Consider the following 17,579-nt stretch of genomic DNA (forward strand, 5'->3'; position numbering starts at 1 on the left):
GCCAACAGGTCTGTGTGATGGCCCCGGTGAAACCATGCGCTCTCCAAGACAAATGGACTGGACCCTTCAAGGTCGTAGAGCGAAAGAGTCAAGTCACCTATTTAGTTGACGTCCAGTCCCCTTGGAACCCCCTCTGGGTCCTCCACGTGAACCGCCTCAAACCTCACTTCGTGAGGACGGAGCTGAGTTTGCTCCTGGCCACCGACGATGGGGCAGAGGAGGACACCGAGCCCCTCCCGGACCTCCTGTGCGCGAGAGAGAAGGATGGCTCTATAGAAGGAGTGAGACTTTCCTCCTCTCTCACCCCCCAACAATACGACGATTGCCGCCAGCTATTGGGGCAATTCGCAGACCTCTTCTCCCTCACCCCCAGGGTCACCGACTGGTGTGTCCACGACGTGGATACCGGAGACAGCCCGCCCGTACGGCACAGAGCCTACCGCGTCCCTGACAGGGTCCGGACCTGCATCCAGGCCGAGGTAGCCAAGATGCTAGCCCTAGAGGTGGTCGAACCCTCCGACAGTCCATGGGCTAGCCCCGTGGTACTGGTTCCGAAAACAGCGGCCCCGGGGGGGTCGCCCCCGAACTAAGGTTCTGTGTGGACTACCGGGGGCTCAACGCGGTCACCCGAGCCGACGCTCACCCTATCCCCCACGCAGACGAGCTCATTGACCGCCGGGGGGCTGCTCACTACCTCAGCACCTTCGACTTGACCTGCGGATACTGGCAAATTGCGCTCACCGAGGGAGCCAAGGAGCAGTCCGCCTTCTCCACCCCAGATGGGCACTATCGCTTCCGAGTCATGCCCTTTGGAATGAAAAATGCCCCGGCCACCTTCCAGCGGCTGGTCAACAGGGTCCTGGCCGGGCTGGAAGAGTTCAGCGCCGCGTACCTAGACGACATTGCGGTGTTCAGCTCCCAATGGGCCGAACACCTCCAGCACCTCCGACAGGTGCTGATGGCCCTGCGCCACGCGGGCCTAACCGTCAAAGCCAGCAAATGTCAAATTGGACAAGGTTCCGTGGTTTACCTGGGACACCAGGTCAGGAGCGGGCAGGTCGCCCCCCTCCAGCCCAAGATCGACGCCATCTTGGCCTGGGAGCCCCCAGTGACACAGACCGAAGTCCGGGCCTTCTTAGGCCTCACCGGTTACTACCGAAGATTCATTAAAAACTATGGCAGAATAGTAGGCCCCCTCACAGAACTAACCTCCAAGAAACAGCCTAAGAGAGTACAATGGACCTCCCCTTGCCAAGAGGCGTTCGACGCCTGTTGGAAGGCGTTCCCCGGGGAGGCTGCGGAATGTGTTCCTGACCACCCTGAGGCCCACCTTTCCCAGTTAGGCCGAGCAAGAGCAGGGAGGCCCTTCCTGGAAGGGTCTCGCACCTAGGATCGCACGCGCTACGCTTCTCTCTTCTGCGGATAGAGGGACACCACACAGTAAATCGTTGCAAGATAATAAGCTTTTATCGGTGGTTATCAGGGATCTTTATGATCCGGCAGGCAGGTGCAGGATTAATGCCACAAGCGGCAGCGATCTTATGATGGAGGGAAAAGGGGTAGCGGGACAGTCTTTCAATCAGTGTCTCTGCGAGGTATCCGGCGCCCAGCTCTCAATCCTCGAGCTGAGGGGATGTTGCTTCTTTTCGGCGATCTCTGCCGATTTTCTTGGAGGAGCGGGCCGCGAGTCACTCAGCAGGCACCGGAGGGCCTTAGTTCAGGGAGCCGCGACGGCGTCAGCAGGGCTCAGATGGTTCAGAGTTCGGGGAGCCGCGACAGCGTCAGCAGGGCTCAGATGGTTCAGAGTTCGGGGAGCCGCGACAGCGTCAGCAGGGCTCAGATGGTTCAGAGTTCGGGGAGCCGCGACAGCGTCAGCAGGGCTCAGATGGTTCAGAGTTCGGGTAGCGTTCTTCTGTTCGGGGAGCGATCGAGCCGCGACCAAGTCCGCAGGCTCTCGTCAGTCCAGGTCTTCTCTGCCTCTCGTCCCTTCAGCACCCCTTGTTATACTCCCCCTCCTCTTTGAAGTCCGGAGTCCTCGCGGAGAGGGGTGTGGTGCCTGGGGGGCGGTGTGTCGGGGTTTCCTGTCGCTCGGCCCCTTGATCTGTTCAGGTGGGTCTGGGAGGGACTCCAGACACTCAGCAGGCGAGGCGCCCACTCACCGGGGGCCTGGTGGTCGATCGAAACCTCCCTCAGGGGAGAGACCAGAGGTGTGACAGGGTCGGCGCCTCTCGGTCTGGTTTGGGGGGGGGGGGGTTTCGTTCTCCCTCGGCCGGGCATGCGTGTTGGGGATCTGGTCGGCTCTCGGGATGTTGGTCCACGGAAGCCGGGAGGCCGTGCCCACGAGGTTTGGCGTGGTTGTAGTGTAACTTGCTGGTCGGGAGGGCCCACGCCACGAGGCCGGTCTCACAACGCCCTAAAAACCGCGATGTGTACGGCCCCCGTGCTCCAAGCCCCCGATTACTCCAAGGAGTTTGTAGTCCAGACGGAAGCTTCGGAGCAAGGGATCGGGGCCGTTCTCTCACAGTTCAACGAGAAGGGCCTAGACCAGCCTGTAGCCTTCATCAGCCGAAGGCTACTACCCCGGGGAACAACGGTGGAGCACCATTGAGAGAGAGGCCTTCGCAGTAGTCTGGGCACTAAAGAAACTACGACCTTACTTTTTCGAAACCCACTTCCGAGTACAAACAGATCACTGACACTTACGGTGGCTGATGCAAATGAGAGGAGAAAACCCCAAACTGCTGCGATGGTCGATCTCCCTCCAGGGGATGGACTTCACCGTAGAGCATCGCCCAGGTACTGACCATGCCAACGCTGACGGCCTGTCCCGATTCTTCCGCCTCAGCGAAGAGAACCCCCAAGAGGATGGGTAGTTCTCCCCGACTTTCAGCTGGGGGGGACGCGTGTGGGGCTCGGCCTCGTGGCATGGGCCTCCTTGACCACTAGCCCCCAGACCCAACCCATACACCACCCCTGGTCCCGGGTTATAACCGCCCGTCCTTCCCACCCCATAGCCACCAAAGACCCCTGGCCACCATGTCCCGATGTCCCGATGGCCAGCCCGGGGCCTCAGCGAAACCTAGACCCTGTACGCGCCATGCCTGGACAAGGGAGAGGGAACCCCCCCAAGCAAGACAGGGTGGAGTAGTCTCTGTCACAGCTCTGACTTCCTCTCAACAGAGGGTTTCGATCACCCTCCGGAACCCCAGGGAGCTGGCTTCCCGCATGCTGGGTGTCTGGAGTCCCTCCCAGGCCAACCTGAAAGGATCAAAGAGCCGAGCGGCAGGAAATCCCAACACCGCCCCCAGAAGCCAAGACCCCTCTCTGTGTGGACGCCGGACTTCAAAGAGAATAAGGCGTATAACAGGGGGTGCTGAGGGGACTGGGGTAGAGAAGACCTGTGTTGGAAAGGCGTTCGCCGGAGGGGGGTTCGATGCCCGTCTTGCCCACCCCTTTGACCCACCTCTCCCACGTAGGCCGAACTAGGCGCGCACACCCTGATATACACTACGAACAGAGTGACACCACACGTATTCTTTGTAGGACGATAGGTTCTTTTATCGATGATTTACAAGGGATCTTTAGGATCCAAGATGCAAGTAGTACAGCAGTGGCACAAAGTACCACAAATCGTTCGTGGGGAATGGGGGTAGCGGGACAGTCTTTCCAGATAGTGTCTCTGCGAAATACCCTGCGGATAGCTCACAATCCTCGAGCTGGAGGGTGTAGATTCTCTGGGCGTTCTCTTACTGAGTCGTCCTCAAGGGGAGCGCCGCGAGTCTCTCAGCAGGCACAGGTGGTCGGAGTTCGGGAGCCGCGATTCCGTCCGCAAGGCTCAGATGGTTCAATAGCTGGGGGCCGCGAGTCACTCAGCAGGCCCAGGTGGTTCAGTGCTCGGGAGCCGCGACCTCGTCAGCAGGGCTCAGATGGTTCAATAGCAAGAGGCCGCGAGTCACTCAGCAGGCCCAGGTGGTTCAGTGCTCGGGAGCCGCAACCTCGTCAGCAGGGCTCAGATGGTTCAATAGCAAGAGGCCGCGAGTCACTCAGCAGGCCCAGGTGATTTCAGCGTTCAGGAGCCGCGACAGCGTCAGCAGGCTCGGATGGTTCCAGGTCTTCTCTACCTTCGTTTCTCCGGCACCCCTTGTTATACTCCGCTTGCTCTTTGAAGTCCGGGGTCCTCGCAGAGGGGGGCTGGGGTGACGGAGGGGGTTCGGCGGGATTTCCTGCCGCTCACTTCTTTGGTCTTTTCAGGTGGGTCTGGGAGGGACCCCAGACGCTCGGCAGGGGAGGCGCCAGCTCCCCAGGGGCCTGGTGGCCGATTGAGTCTTCCCGGGGAAGGCGACCCGAGGTGTGACTGGGCTGGCGCCTTTGGGTCTGGCTCGAGGGTTCCCGCTCCCTCGGTCGGACATGCGTGGTAGGGTGTCGAGTCTGTCAGGGCTCTGGCCGGCCCTCGGATCTGGGTGGCTGGGGCGGCCGGAGTCGGAGATGTCGTGTCTTGAGGGTGGTTGCAGGTTGGCTGGATGATTGGGAGGGCAACGCCGTGAGGCCGGTCTCACACGCGTCCCCCCCAGCTGAAAGGCGTGGAGAACTACCCATCCACTGGGGGATTCTCCTCGCCGAAGCGGAAGAACCGGGACAGGCCGTCGGCGTTGGCATGATCCGCCCCGGGGCGATGTTCGACAGTGAAATCCATCCCTTGGAGAGAGATGGACCATCGTAGTAGCTTGGGGTTCTCCCCCCTCATCTGCATTAGCCACCGCAAGGGCCGGTGGTCCGTCTGTACTCGGAAATGTGTCCCGAACAAGTAGGGCCGTAGTTTCTTGAGGGCCCAGACTACGGCAAAGGTCTCTCGTTCTATCGTACTCCAACGCTGCTCTCGCGGCAGCAGCCTTCGGCTGATGAAGGCTATGGGCTGATCAATGCCCTTGTCGTCGAACTGCGAGAGGACGGCCCCGATGCCGTGTTCGGATGCGTCGGTCTGGACCACAAACTCTTGGGAGTAGTCGGGGGCCTTGAGTACGGGGGCGGTGCACATGGCGGTTTTCAAGGCGTCGAACGCCTGCTGGCACGGGGTGGTCCACTGCACCTTCTTCGGAAGCTTTTTGGAGGTCAACTCCGTGAGGGGCCCCGCGATACTACCATAGTTTTTAATGAACCTCCGGTAGTACCCTGTAAGGCCCAGGAAGGCCCGGACCTCCGTCTGCATGGTGGGGGGTTCCCAGGATTTGATGGCGTCGATCTTCGGTTGGAGGGGGGCGACCTGGCCGCTGCCCACCTGATGCCCCAGGTAGACCACGGAGCCTTGCCCGAGCTGGCATTTGCTGGCTTTCACTGTTAGGCCGGCTTGGCGCAGGGCCATGAGTACTTGTCGGAGGTGCTGGAGATGCTCGTGCCATTGAGAGCTGAATACGGCGATGTCGTCAAGGTATGCTGGGCTGAACTCCTCGAGTCTGGCCAGGACCTTGTTCACCAACCGCTGGAACGTGGCCGGGGCGTTCTTCATCCCGAACGGCATGACCCTGAAGCGGTAGTGGCCATCTGGTGTGGAGAAGGCAGAGCGTTCTTTCGCTCCCTCCGTGAGAGCAATCTGCCAGTATCCGCAGGTCAGGTCGAAAGTGCTGAGGAACCGGGCGGCCCCAGGCGGTCGATGAGCTCGTCGGCGCGGGGGATAGGGTGAGCGTCTGCTCGGGTGACCGCATTGAGCCCCCGGTAGTCCACACAGAATCTTAGTTCGGGGGCGACCCCCGGGGAAGCCGCCTTCGGGACCAGGACCACCGGGCTGGCCCAGGGGCTGTCGGAGGGTTCGATTACTCCAAGGGTGAGCATCTTCTGTACCTCGGTCTTGATGCAGGTGCGGACCCGGTCAGGCACCCGGTAGGCTCGGTGTCTCACAGGCGGGCTGTCGCCGGTGTCCACGTCGTGGACACACCAGTCGGTGACCCTTGGAATGAGGGAGAAGAGGTCTGCGAATTGTCTGAGCAGCTGGCGGCAGTCGTCGGACTGTTGGGGAGTGAGGGTGGTTGAAAGTCTTACTCCCTCCACGGAGCCATCCAGGTCTTTAGCGCACAGGGGGTCAGGCAGGGGTTCGGTGTCTTCTTCCGCCCCATCATCGGTGGCCAGTAGCAAACTTAATTCCGTTCTCACAAAGTGGGGCTTGAGACGGTTCACGTGGAGGACCCGGAGGGGGTTCCGGGGGGACTGTACATCGACCTGGCTCTTCCGCTCGATCACCTTGAAGGGACCAGTCCATTTGTCTTGTAGGGCGCAGGGCTTCACCGGGGCCATGACCCAAACCTGCTGGCCCGGCTGGAACTCGACCAGGGTTGCGTTCTGGTCATACCAGCGCTTCATTTCCTCTTGGCTGGCCTCGAGGTTAGCCTCTGCGAGTTCTCTGAACTGCCTCGTCTGGTTGCGGAGCGCCAGGATGTAGCGGAACACATCAGGGGGTGTCCCCCGGGGGCTTGTCTCCCAGCCCTCTTTGACCAGGCTCAGGGGCCCTCGGACGGGATGTCCGTATAGCAGTTCGAAGGGGATGAACCCCAGAGACTTTTAGGGAACTTCTCGGTATGCGAACAGGAGGCAAGGGAGGAGGACGTCCCATTTCCGGCGCAGGGGCTCTTCGAGGCCCAGGATCATTCCCTTTAGGGTACGGTTGAAGCGTTCCACTAGGCCGTTGCCCTGGGGGTGGTAGGGGGTCGTGAACTTATACGTGACTCCGCACTGCTGCCACAGGGACTTCATGTAGCGGGATATAAAGTTAGTGCCGCGATCACTCACAACCTCGCGGGGAAATCCGACACGGGAGAAGATCCCCATGAGAGCTCGGCCCACCACGGGAGCCGTCACGGTGCGGAGGGGGATGGCCTCGGGGTAGCGGGTGGCATGGTCCACCAGGACAAGGATGAATCTGTGGCCCTGGGCGGTCTTCGGATCCAGGGGTCCCACGATGTCGATGCCGACCCGCTCGAACGGGGTACTCACAACGGGGAACGGTTGTAAGGGAGTTTTGCGTTTTCCGCCACTCTTCCCACTGCCCTGGCACGTGAGGCAGGATTTGCAGTGTACTTCTACATTCGCTCGCATCTTGGGCCAATAGAAGTGGGTAACCAATCGCTGATATGTCTTGTCTTGGCCTAAGTGTCCTGCCAAGGGTACATCGTGGGCCAGGCCCAGGAGGAAGCTCCGGAAACGCAGGGGTACCACCAGTACCCGGGCTGCGCCTAGCTCGGCGGACTTTTGCTCGCTGTATAGGAGGCCATTGTCCCAATAGATCCAATGGGTTCCGGTTCGGTCACCGGCGGCCTCGGCTTCGGCTTGTTGTCTGAGTCCCACGAGGGAGGGGCAAGTGGCTTGTTCCTGGCAGAATTCTTCCCGGGAGGGCCCCCCCTCACAGCGCCAGTGGCCCATCTCGGGCAGTTCTCCGAGCTCAGTCAGGGCCTCCGGGGCGGAAGGTTCTGGCCCTTCTCCCGGGTTAGTGTCTTCTTCTCCCTCCGAAGGAGGGTTGTCCGCTTCTGGTAGAGTGTCCCGGCTCTCGGGGATAGTGTTCGGTAGGAGGGCCTCACTGCCCTCTGAGAGAGGCAATCGCGCGGTCATGGAGCGCGTGGTGGCGCAGACCCATTCTGGTAGGCCCATCATCTCCAGATGGGCTCTTCGTTCTACTTGCCCCCACGGGGAGCTCTCCAGGTCGTTGCCCAGGAGGCAGTCTACGGGCTGTGATGTCCGGACCGCTACCTTCAGTTCTCCGGAGACCCCTCCCCACTCGAAGGGCACCAGCGCCATCTGGCAGAGGCTCTCAGAATTGTCGGAGGATACGACCGGACAGAGGGCACCGGTTAGGATCTGGTCTTCTGAAATTAGGCTGCGGTGGACCGCGGGGACACTCGCCCCGGTGTCGCGGAGGCCCTCGACTCGGTGGCCGTTGATGGTCACCTGCTGTCGGTATTTCTTTGTGTTGGCGGGCAAGGGTGTCCCGGGGACCATTTCTCGATCACCAAGGGAGACCAGGGCCATGGCCGCCGGTTCCCATTCTTCGGAGTCCTCCATCTCTTCCCCCAGAGCCACGGAGGCCATCTGCCGGGCCGGGGGGTTGGTCGTTGTGGTTCGCTGATACTGGGGACACTGGGGGTCATTGGCGTAGTGTCCGGGCCGTTGGCAGCGGAAGCAGGTGATCCTAGCTCGTGGACCTAGCCGTCCTGCGACTCCGGTGCTTGCTGGAGACGGGGCTGAACCCGCCGCTGGTGGGCTGCTGGGGGGGCTGGTTGAGGACCCCCCGGGAAAGTCTCTTGGTCGGCCGTGGTTCCCTCCGCCCCTCTGGCGGGGGGGGCCTTGACTGTGGCGGCCGTAGTCCCCCACGGGGCCTCGGGTGGCTCGGGTATTCACCCAACGATCAGCCTCAGCGGCCAGCTTCCGAGGGTCGGTGAGTTTACTGTCCAGGAGATGCTGGCGCAGTTCTACAAAGCAATTGGCCGCTAAATGTTCCCAGGCAATCAGATCAAACAGTTCTTCGAAGGTGGAGACCTTGCTGCCCTTGATCCACCCGTCCAAGGCTCGGCTGTAAAAGTTCACGTATTCTACCCACGTGGTGCCCGGTATCTTCTTACAATCTCGGAACCGTTGTCGGTAAATTTCGGGGGTGAGTCCATACCGGCCCACGAGGGCTTCCTTCATGTGGCTGTAGGAGTTCATGACCGTGGAGGGCAGATCTAGCAGGGTGTCTCTTCCTTCGCTTAAGAACCGGCCCCATAGGCCAGCCCCCCAATCCTTCTGCGGGACTCGGTGAGAGGTCATGGCGACTTCGTAGGCCTTAAACCACTGCTGGATATCGTCGTTCTTGTAATACTCTTTTACCACATCCTTGGGGATGTGGACTTTGGTTTCCCCGGTGGGAGCGGGCGGTGGATTCCCGGGTGGCTGTGACTTTTCGTTTTTAGCCCGCCACTCGATCTCCTTCAGGCTGCGTTCATGTTCTAGCTGGAGCTTCTTTTCGTCGTGCTCTCTTTGGCGTCTCTTCTCTTCGAGTTCCCCTTGTAGCCGTAACTGCTCGACGGCTAGCTTTTTCTCGGCCAGTTTTAGTTCTCCCTCGATTTTCAGCTTGGCCAGTTCAAGTTCGTGGTTGCGGCTTCTCTCTCGGTCCGCTAGCTCCTCGGGGGACAGGTTCCCCTCTGGCCCGTTGTTTCTCGCCGGGATGCTTTGTGGTTCATGGGCAGAGTCTCCTTCCGTTTGGGTCGGGGGCGCCCCCGTCTCGACCCAGGTTTTCAATACTTTCTGGAAGTCTTCCTTTGTGCTTAATCCGGTGGTAGCGATGCCAAGGTCTTTGCAAAACTGTTTTAATTCTCTATGTGTGTAATAGTCCAATTGATCCTCTCGGAACGGTGAGCTTATTTCGGTACCTGCGGCACCCAGGGAGGTTTCTCCTTCCATCTCTGTTTGGTAGTGTGTCAGTCGTTTACTGCACGCTCTCTTTCGGTGTCGGCTCGGATCCCGTCGTCTGCCACCAAATGTTGGAAAGGCGTTCGCCGGAGGGGGGTTCGATGCCCGTCTTGCCCACCCCTTTGACCCACCTCTCCCACGTAGGCCGAACTAGGCGCGCACACCCTGATATACACTACGAACAGAGTGACACCACACGTATTCTTTGTAGGACGATAGGTTCTTTTATCGATGATTTACAAGGGATCTTTAGGATCCAAGATGCAAGTAGTACAGCAGTGGCACAAAGTACCACAAATCGTTCGTGGGGAATGGGGGTAGCGGGACAGTCTTTCCAGATAGTGTCTCTGCGAAATACCCTGCGGATAGCTCACAATCCTCGAGCTGGAGGGTGTCGATTCTCTGGGCGTTCTCTTACCGAGTCGTCCTCAAGGGGAGCGCCGCGAGTCTCTCAGCAGGCACAGGTGGTCGGAGTTCGGGAGCCGTGATTCCGTCCGCAAGGTTCAGATGGTTCAATAGCTGGGGGCCGCGAGTCACTCAGCAGGCCCAGGTGGTTCAGTGCTCGGGAGCCGCGACCTCGTCAGCAGGGCTCAGATGGTTCAATAGCAAGAGGCCGCGAGTCACTCAGCAGGCCCAGGTGGTTCAGTGCTCGGGAGCAGCGACCTCGTCAGCAGGGCTCAGATGGTTCAATAGCAAGAGGCCAGAGTCACTCAGCAGGCCCAGGTGATTTCAGCGTTCAGGAGCCGCGACAGCGTCAGCAGGCTCGGATGGTTCCAGGTCTTCTCTACCTTCGTTTCTCCGGCACCCCTTGTTATACTTCGCTTGCTCTTTGAAGTCCGGGGTCCTCGCAGAGGGGGGCTGGGGTGACGGAGGGGGTTCGGCGGGATTTCCTGCCGCTCACTTCTTTGGTCTTTTCAGGTGGGTCTGGGAGGGACCCCAGACGCTCGGCAGGGGAGGCGCCTGCTCCCCAGGGGCCTGGTGGCCGATTGAGTCTTCACGGGGAAGGCGACCCGAGGTGTGACTGGGCTGGCGCCTTTGGGTCTGGCTCGAGGGTTCCCGCTCCCTCGGTCGGACATGCGTGGTAGGGTGTCGAGTCTGTCAGGGCTCTGGCCGGCCCTCGGATCTGGGTGGCTGGGGCGGCCGGAGTCGGAGATGTCGTGTCTTGAGGGTGGTTGCAGGTTGGCTGGATGATTGGGAGGGCAACGCCGTGAGGCCGGTCTCACAACCTGGAACTAAGAGAGCCCTGCGGACCTGGTCGCGGCTCGACGAACCTGCAAAGAAGGACACTACCTGATCCTTGGAAACCATCTGAGCCCTGCTGACATCGTCGCGGCTCCCGAGACACCACGAACCCCGGGGCCTGCTGAGAGACTCGCGGCTCCCCCTGACCTTAAGACCATCGGGGCCTGCTGAGAGACTCGCGGCTCCTCCTGACTCTAAGCCCATCGGAGCCCGCTGAGAGACTCGCGGCTCCCCCCAAACTCTAAGACCAACTGAGCCTGCCGAGTGAATCGCGGCTCCCCGAAGATCTCCCGATTGACAGTTCCTTCCTGTCGGAGCCCTGCGGACGAGGTCGCGGTTCGAGAATACCCTGGTCCGGCTGGACCCAAGCCTGTTCCGTGTCCCCCGGCTCGAGGATTGAGAGCTGTGCGAAGGATACTCGGCATTGACTCTGAACCTAGAACTGTCCCGCTACCCCAACCCCCTTTTTGTCAAATAATTGCCAAGCTTGTTGTATTGACCAAAGACTACCTGGCGGATCATAAAGATCCAACGAATCTTAGATAAAGATCTCCGTTTACTGAACCCTACTGTGTGGTGTCCCTTTGTCAAGTAGTGCCAGCTCAGCGAGTGTGATCCTAAAGTACGAGTCCCCTTCCTGGAAGGGCCTCCCCGCCGGTGCTCGGCCTGATTCTGGGAGAGGTGGGTCACGGGGTGGTCAGGAGCGTGTTCCGAAACCCCCCTGGGATCAGCCCTTCCAACAAGACTCATCCCTCTTCCCTCCGTGCACACTCCTCCTTTTTCTTCCCTGCACAGTCCTCCGTCTGCTCTGTGCAGACTCCTCCCCCTGCTCTCTGTGCATACTCCTCCCTCTGCTCTCTGTGCACACTCCTGCCTCTCCCCTCTGTTCACACTCTTCCCTCTGCACATACTCCTCTCTCTGCTCTCTGTGCGCACTCCTCTCTCTGCCTTTCTGTGCACAATCCTCCCTATTCCGTCTGTGCACACTCCTCCCTCTCCCCTCTGTGCACACTCATACCTTCTCCCTCTGTGCACACTCATGCCTGCACTCTCTGTGCAAACGCCTCACTCTTCCTTCTGTGCACATGCCTCCCTCTTCCTTCTGTGCACACACCTCTCTCTTCCCTCTGTGCACACTCATGCCTCCTCCCTCTGTGCACACTCATGCCTCTGCCCTCTCTGTGCACACTCCTCCCCCTGCCCTCTGTGCACAATCCTCCCTCTGTCCTCTGTGCACACTTGTTAGAAGGAGCGATCTCAGGGGGGTGCAGAACACGTTCCTGACCACCCCGTGACCCACCTCTCCCAGAACAAGGCCGAGCGCTGGCGGGGAGGCCCTTTCAGGGAAGGGTCTCGTACCTAGGATCGCACGCCCTGAGCTTGCACCACTTGACAAAGGGACACCACACAGTAGGTTTCAGTAGAACGGATCTCTTTATCTATAGGTTCTCTGGATCCTTATGATCTGTGATTTAGCCTTTAGTCAACAAAACAAGCGTTCGTAATGTCTTGGTAGGGGTTTGGGGTAGCGGGACAGTCTCTAGGTTCAGGGTCAATGCCGAGTATCCTTCGCACAGCTCTCAATCCTCGAACCGGGGGATACGGTCCAGTCTTGGGTCCAGCCGGACCAGTGTACTCTCGAGCCGCGACCACGTCAGCAGGAAGGAACCGTAGGTCTAATGATCTTCGGGAGCCGCGATTTACTCGGCAGGGCTCAGCCGTTCTTAGGGTTAGGGGAGCCGCGAGTCTCTCAGCAGGGCTCAGGTGTTCTCACTGTTCCCGGGAGCCGCGACTACGTCAGCGGGGCTCAGATGGTTCCAGCAGGAGTTGGTCTCTGCCAAGCGGGAGCCGCGACGAAGTCAGCAGGGCTCGTCAGGTTTCCAAGGTTCGGGTAGCGTTCTTCCTTTTAGATTCGTCGAGCCGCGACCAGGTCAGCAAGGCTCCCTTAGTCCAGGATCTTCTCTGCTCGTCAGTGCCCGAGCACCCCTTGTTATACGCCCTCTTCTCTTTGAAATCCGGAGTCCTCGCAGAGAGGGGTCTTGGCGCCTGGGAGCGGCGTGTTGGGATTTCCTGTCGCTCGGCTCTTTGATCCTTTCAAGTTGGATCTGGAGGGGTTTCAGACACCCAGCATGCGGGGAGCCAGCTCCCCGGGGGCCCGGAGGGCGATCGAAACCCTCTTCTGAGAGGAGGTCAGAGGTGTGACAGAGACTATTCCTCCCTATCTTGCTTGGTGGGGGGGCTCTCTCTCCCTCGGCCGGGCATGGCGCGTCTAGGGTCTAGGTTTCGCTGGGGGCCCGGGCCGGCCATCGGGGACATCGGGACATGGTGGCCGGAGGTCTTCGGGTGCTACGGGGTGGGGAGGCATCCGGCACCGGGAGGGTCGGTGGTGGTTGCGGGGAAGTCTCATCTCCCTGTGGGTTCATGGATGGGGTGGGTCGGACAGGGCGGTGACAACCAGGGATCAAGGGTGGTGCACGGGTTGGGCTGGGATGCTAACGGTCAGGGAGGCCCATGCCACGAGGCCGGGTCCCACAACACTCCTCCCTCTGCCCTCTGTACACACTCCTCCCTCTGCTCTGTGCAGACTCCTCTCTCTTCCTCTGTGCAGACTTGTGGGGCCCGGCCTCGTGGCATGGGCCTCCATGACCACTAGCCCCCAGACCCAACCCATACACCACCCCTGGTCCTGGGTTACAGCCGCCCGTCCTTCCCACCCCGTAGCCACCAAAGACCCCTGGCCACCATGTCCCGATGTCCCGATGGCCAGGCCGGGGCCCCAGCGAAACCTAGACCCTGAACACGCCATGCCCGGCCAAGGGAGAGGGAACCCCCCGCAAGCAAGACAGGGAGGAGTAGTCTCTGTGACACCTCTGACCTCCTCTCAACAGAGGGTTTCAATCGCCCTCCGGAACCCCAGGGAGCTGGCTCCCCGCATGCTGGGTGTCTGGAGTCCCTCCTAGGCCAACCTGAAAGGATCAAAGAGCCGAGCGGCAGGAAATCCCAACACCGCCCCCAGAAGCCAAGACCCCTCTCTGTGTGGACGCCGGACTTCAAAGAGAATAAGGCGTATAGGGGTGCTGAGGGGACTGGGGTAGAGAAGACCTGGAACTAAGAGAGCCCTGCGGACCTGGTCGCGGCTCGACGAACCTGCAAAGAAGGACACTACCTGATCCTTGGAAACCATATGAGCCCTGCTGACGTCGCCGCGGCTCCCGAGACACTACGAACCCCGGGGCCTGCTGAGAGACTCGCGGCTCCCACTGACCTTAAGACCATCGGGGCCTGCTGAGAGACTCGCGGCTCCCCCCTCAAAACTCTAAGACCAACTGAGCCTGCCGAGTGAATCGCGGCTCCCCGAAGATCTCCCGATTGACAATTCCTTCCTACCGGAGCCATGCGGACGAGGTCGCGGCTCGAGAATACCCTGGTCCGGCTGGACCCAACCCTGTACCGTGTCCCCCGGCTCGAGGATTGAGAGCTGTGCGAAGGATACTCGGCATTGACTCTGAACCTAGAACTGTCCCGCTACCCCAACCCCCTTTTTGTCAAAGAATTACCACGCTTGTTGTGTTGACCAAAGACTACCTGGTGGATCATAAAGATCCGACGAATCTTAGATAAAGATCTCCGTTTACTGAACCCTACTGTGTGGTGTCCCTTTGTCAAGTAGTGCCAGCTCAGCGAGTGCGATCCTAAAGTACGAGTCCCCTTCCTGGAAGGGCCTCCCTGCCGGTGCTCGGCCTGATTCTGGGAGAGGTGGGTCACGGGGTGGTCAGGAGCGTGTTCCGAAACCCCCCTGCCCTGGGATCGCCCCTTCCAACAACACTCCTCCATCTGCTCTCTGTGCACCTCTCTTCTCTATGCACACTTCTCCCTCTGCTCTCTGTGCACACTCCTCCCTTTGCTCTGTCACATTCCTCCCTCTCCCCTCAGTGCATACTACTCTCTCTGCTCTCTGTGCACCTCTCCCCTCTGTGCACACTCCTCCTTCTGCCGTCTGTGCACACTCCTCCCTCTGACCTCCGTGCACACTCCTCCCTCTGCCCTCTGTGCACACCCCAATGCCCTCTTTGCACACTTCTCCCTCTGCTCTCTCTGCACCTCTCCCCTCTGTGCACACTTCGCCCTCTTCCCTCTGTGCACACCCCTTCCTCTGCTCTCTGTGCACACTCCTCTCTCTGCCCTCTCGGTGCACACTACTCCCTCTTCCCTCTGTGCATACTCCTGCCTCTCCCCTCTGTGCACACTCCTCGCTCTTCCGTCTGTGCACAATCCACCCTTCTTCTCTGTACACAATCATGCCGCTGCCCTCTCTGTGCACACTCCTCCCTCTGTGCCGTTCTATTATCCACTCTGTGTTCAGCCCCAGGCCCCCAGTCCAAACCCAGCCTCTAGGCGCTATCTGCTGCCCTCACGCAGCGCTTGCCCCGTTGGCCTCTCAAGGGGGACTAACGAGAGAGGCCGAGTTCGGAGCGAGGGGAAGGGGAGGTGGGCAGGGGTGAGTCTCGGCGCCAGCTCCACATCCTGTGATCCTGGGCAATCCCCCACCTCCTAAAGGAGTGTCGCCGTGTAATGTCACTGGGTCTGCGTAAAGCGCTGCAGCACCGAGTCCGAGAAAAACTGCAAACCAAGCACTTACCGCGGCCGGAGTCTGAGGAGGGGACGGACGGACACTGACCAGGAATGAGGAATAACCGGCAGCCCAGAGGGGCAGTGTCTTTCCACAGCACAGGCGCTGTGAAGAATGGGGAATAACGAGGGCAGGGGCGTGGCCACGGAATGAGGAATACCCCCGAGAGGAAGACACTCATCACCGTCCTTCATTTTTTTTATGCAGTTTTATACAGATTTGCCCAGAATCACAGGGTGTGGGTGCACCCCGAGGCTTGAACCTTGGTGTCCAGCACCAAAGTCGGCAGCTCTACCCGGCGGACCACATGCCCTCACCATCATGTTTAAGCTGAAATATAGCTTTACGTGGTGAGCGGTGAATACCCCTGATGGTCGGTGGGAGAGGGTGGTGGCGCCCTCACTCTGCCTTGGCACGGCAGAGCTGGGCAGACTGTAGGATGGGCACCGGGCAGAGCTGGGCAGACTGTAGGATGGGGACTGGGCAGAGCTGGGCAGACCTGTGAGGTGTGCACCTGGCAGACTGTAGGGTGTGCACCGGACAGAGCTGGGCAGACTGTGGGGTGGGCACCGTGCAGAGCTGGACAGACTGGGGGATGGGCACTGGGCAGAGCTGGGCAGGCTGTGGGGTGGGCACCGTGCAGAGCTGGACAGACTGGGGGATGGGCACCGGGCAGAGCTGGGCAGACTGTGGGGATGGGCACTGGGCAGAGCTGGGCAGACTGTGGGGTGCGCACCGGGCAGAGCTGGGCAGATTGTGGGATGGGCACCGGGCAGAGGTGGGCAGAATGTGGGGTGTGCACCAGGCAGAGCTGGGCAGACTGTGGGATGGGCACCGGGCAGACTGTGGGGTGTGCACCGGACAGAGCTGGGCAGACTGTGGGGTGGGCACCGGGCAGGGCTGAACAGACTGTGGGGATGGGCACTGGGCAGAGCTGAGCAGACTGTGGGGTGGGCACTGGGCAGAGCAGAGCAGACTGTGGGGTGGGCACCGGGCAGAGCTGGGCAGACTGTGGGGGTGGGCACCGGGCAGAGCTGGGCAGACTGTGGGGGTGTGCACCCTGCTGCTGCCGTGTTTCACATGCTGTGTATTTCTCTAGTAATAGCCTTGTTCATACTTCCATCTGCGCCCTGTTGTCTGGGGTCAGCAGTGTCTGCAGTTAGTCGGTGTTGCCCCCCCCCCCCCCCCGCCTGCTCTGGCACCTCTCCTTGTCACCCCCTTTCTCGAGCTCGGACTACCGCCCCCTTTCTGAGGATGGCTGTCACTGGACTTCAAGAGTCCTCCAGTCCCTTCTCGGGGGTCACTCCTGATAGGAGCTTACAGAGTGACTCTGACCCCACTCACAGTTTAGTCCCCTCTCTAAAGTCACCCCTGATAGGAGCTTGAAGAGTGACTCTGACCCCACTCCCAGTTTAGTCTCTTCTCTGAGGTCACCCCTGATAGGAGCTTGAAGAGTGACTCTGACCCCACTCACAGTTTAGGCCCTTCTCTGGGGTCACTCCTGATAGGAGCTTGAAGAGTGACTCTGACCCCACTCACAGTTTAGTCCCCTCTCTAAAGTCACCCCTGATAGGAGCTTGAAGAGTGACTCTGACCCCACTCACAGTTTAGTCCCCTCTCTGAGGTCACTCCTGATAGGAGCTTACAGAGTGACTCTGACCCCACTCACAGTTTAGTCCCTTCTCTGAGATCACTCCTGATAGGAGCTTGAAGAGTGACTCTGACCCCACTCACAGTTTAGTCCCCTCTCTAAAGTCACCCCTGATAGGAGCTTGAAGAGTGACTCTGACCCCACTCACAGTTTAGTCTCTTCTCTGAGGTCACCCCTGATAGGAGCTTGAAGAGTGACTCTGACCCCACTCACAGTTTAGTCCCCTCTCTGAGGTCACTCCTGATAGGAGCTTGAAGAGTGACTCTGACCCCAGTCACAGTTTAGTCCCCTCTCTGAGGTCACTCCTGAGAGGAGCTTGAAGAGTGACTCTGACCCCACTCACAGTTTAGTCTCTTCTCTGAGGTCACCCCTGATAGGAGCTTGAAGAGTGACTCTGACCCCACTCACAGTTTAGTCTCTTCTCTGAGGTCACTCCTGATAGGAGCTTGAAGAGTGACTCTGACCCCACTCACAGTTTAGTCCCCTCTCTGAGGTCACTCCTGATAGGAGCTTGAAGAGTGACTCTGACCCCACTCACAGTTTAGTCTCTTCTCTGAGGTCACCCCTGATAGGAGCTTGAAGAGTGACTCTGACCCCACTCACAGTTTAGTCCCTTCTCTGAGATCA

The 17,579-nt window shown here is 59.9% G+C and overlaps 1 protein-coding gene across 1 annotated transcript in view; it reads right to left on the minus strand.

Annotated features, from left to right (window-relative positions):
• LOC146829866 (uncharacterized) overlaps positions 1-15,430 on the minus strand; it is a 90,631-nt gene extending 75,201 nt beyond the window's left edge. Inside the window, exon 1 of the mRNA XM_085608526.1 lies at positions 15,311-15,430. The gene's annotated coding sequence lies outside the window, so the exon portion shown is untranslated. The remainder of the gene's footprint in view (positions 1-15,310) is intronic.
• Between the last annotated feature and the right edge of the window lie 2,149 nt (positions 15,431-17,579).

Source organism: Triturus cristatus, chromosome 5_2 (assembly GCF_964204655.1).
Source record: "Triturus cristatus chromosome 5_2, aTriCri1.1, whole genome shotgun sequence".
In the NCBI taxonomy this organism is placed as follows: domain Eukaryota; kingdom Metazoa; phylum Chordata; class Amphibia; order Caudata; family Salamandridae; genus Triturus; species Triturus cristatus.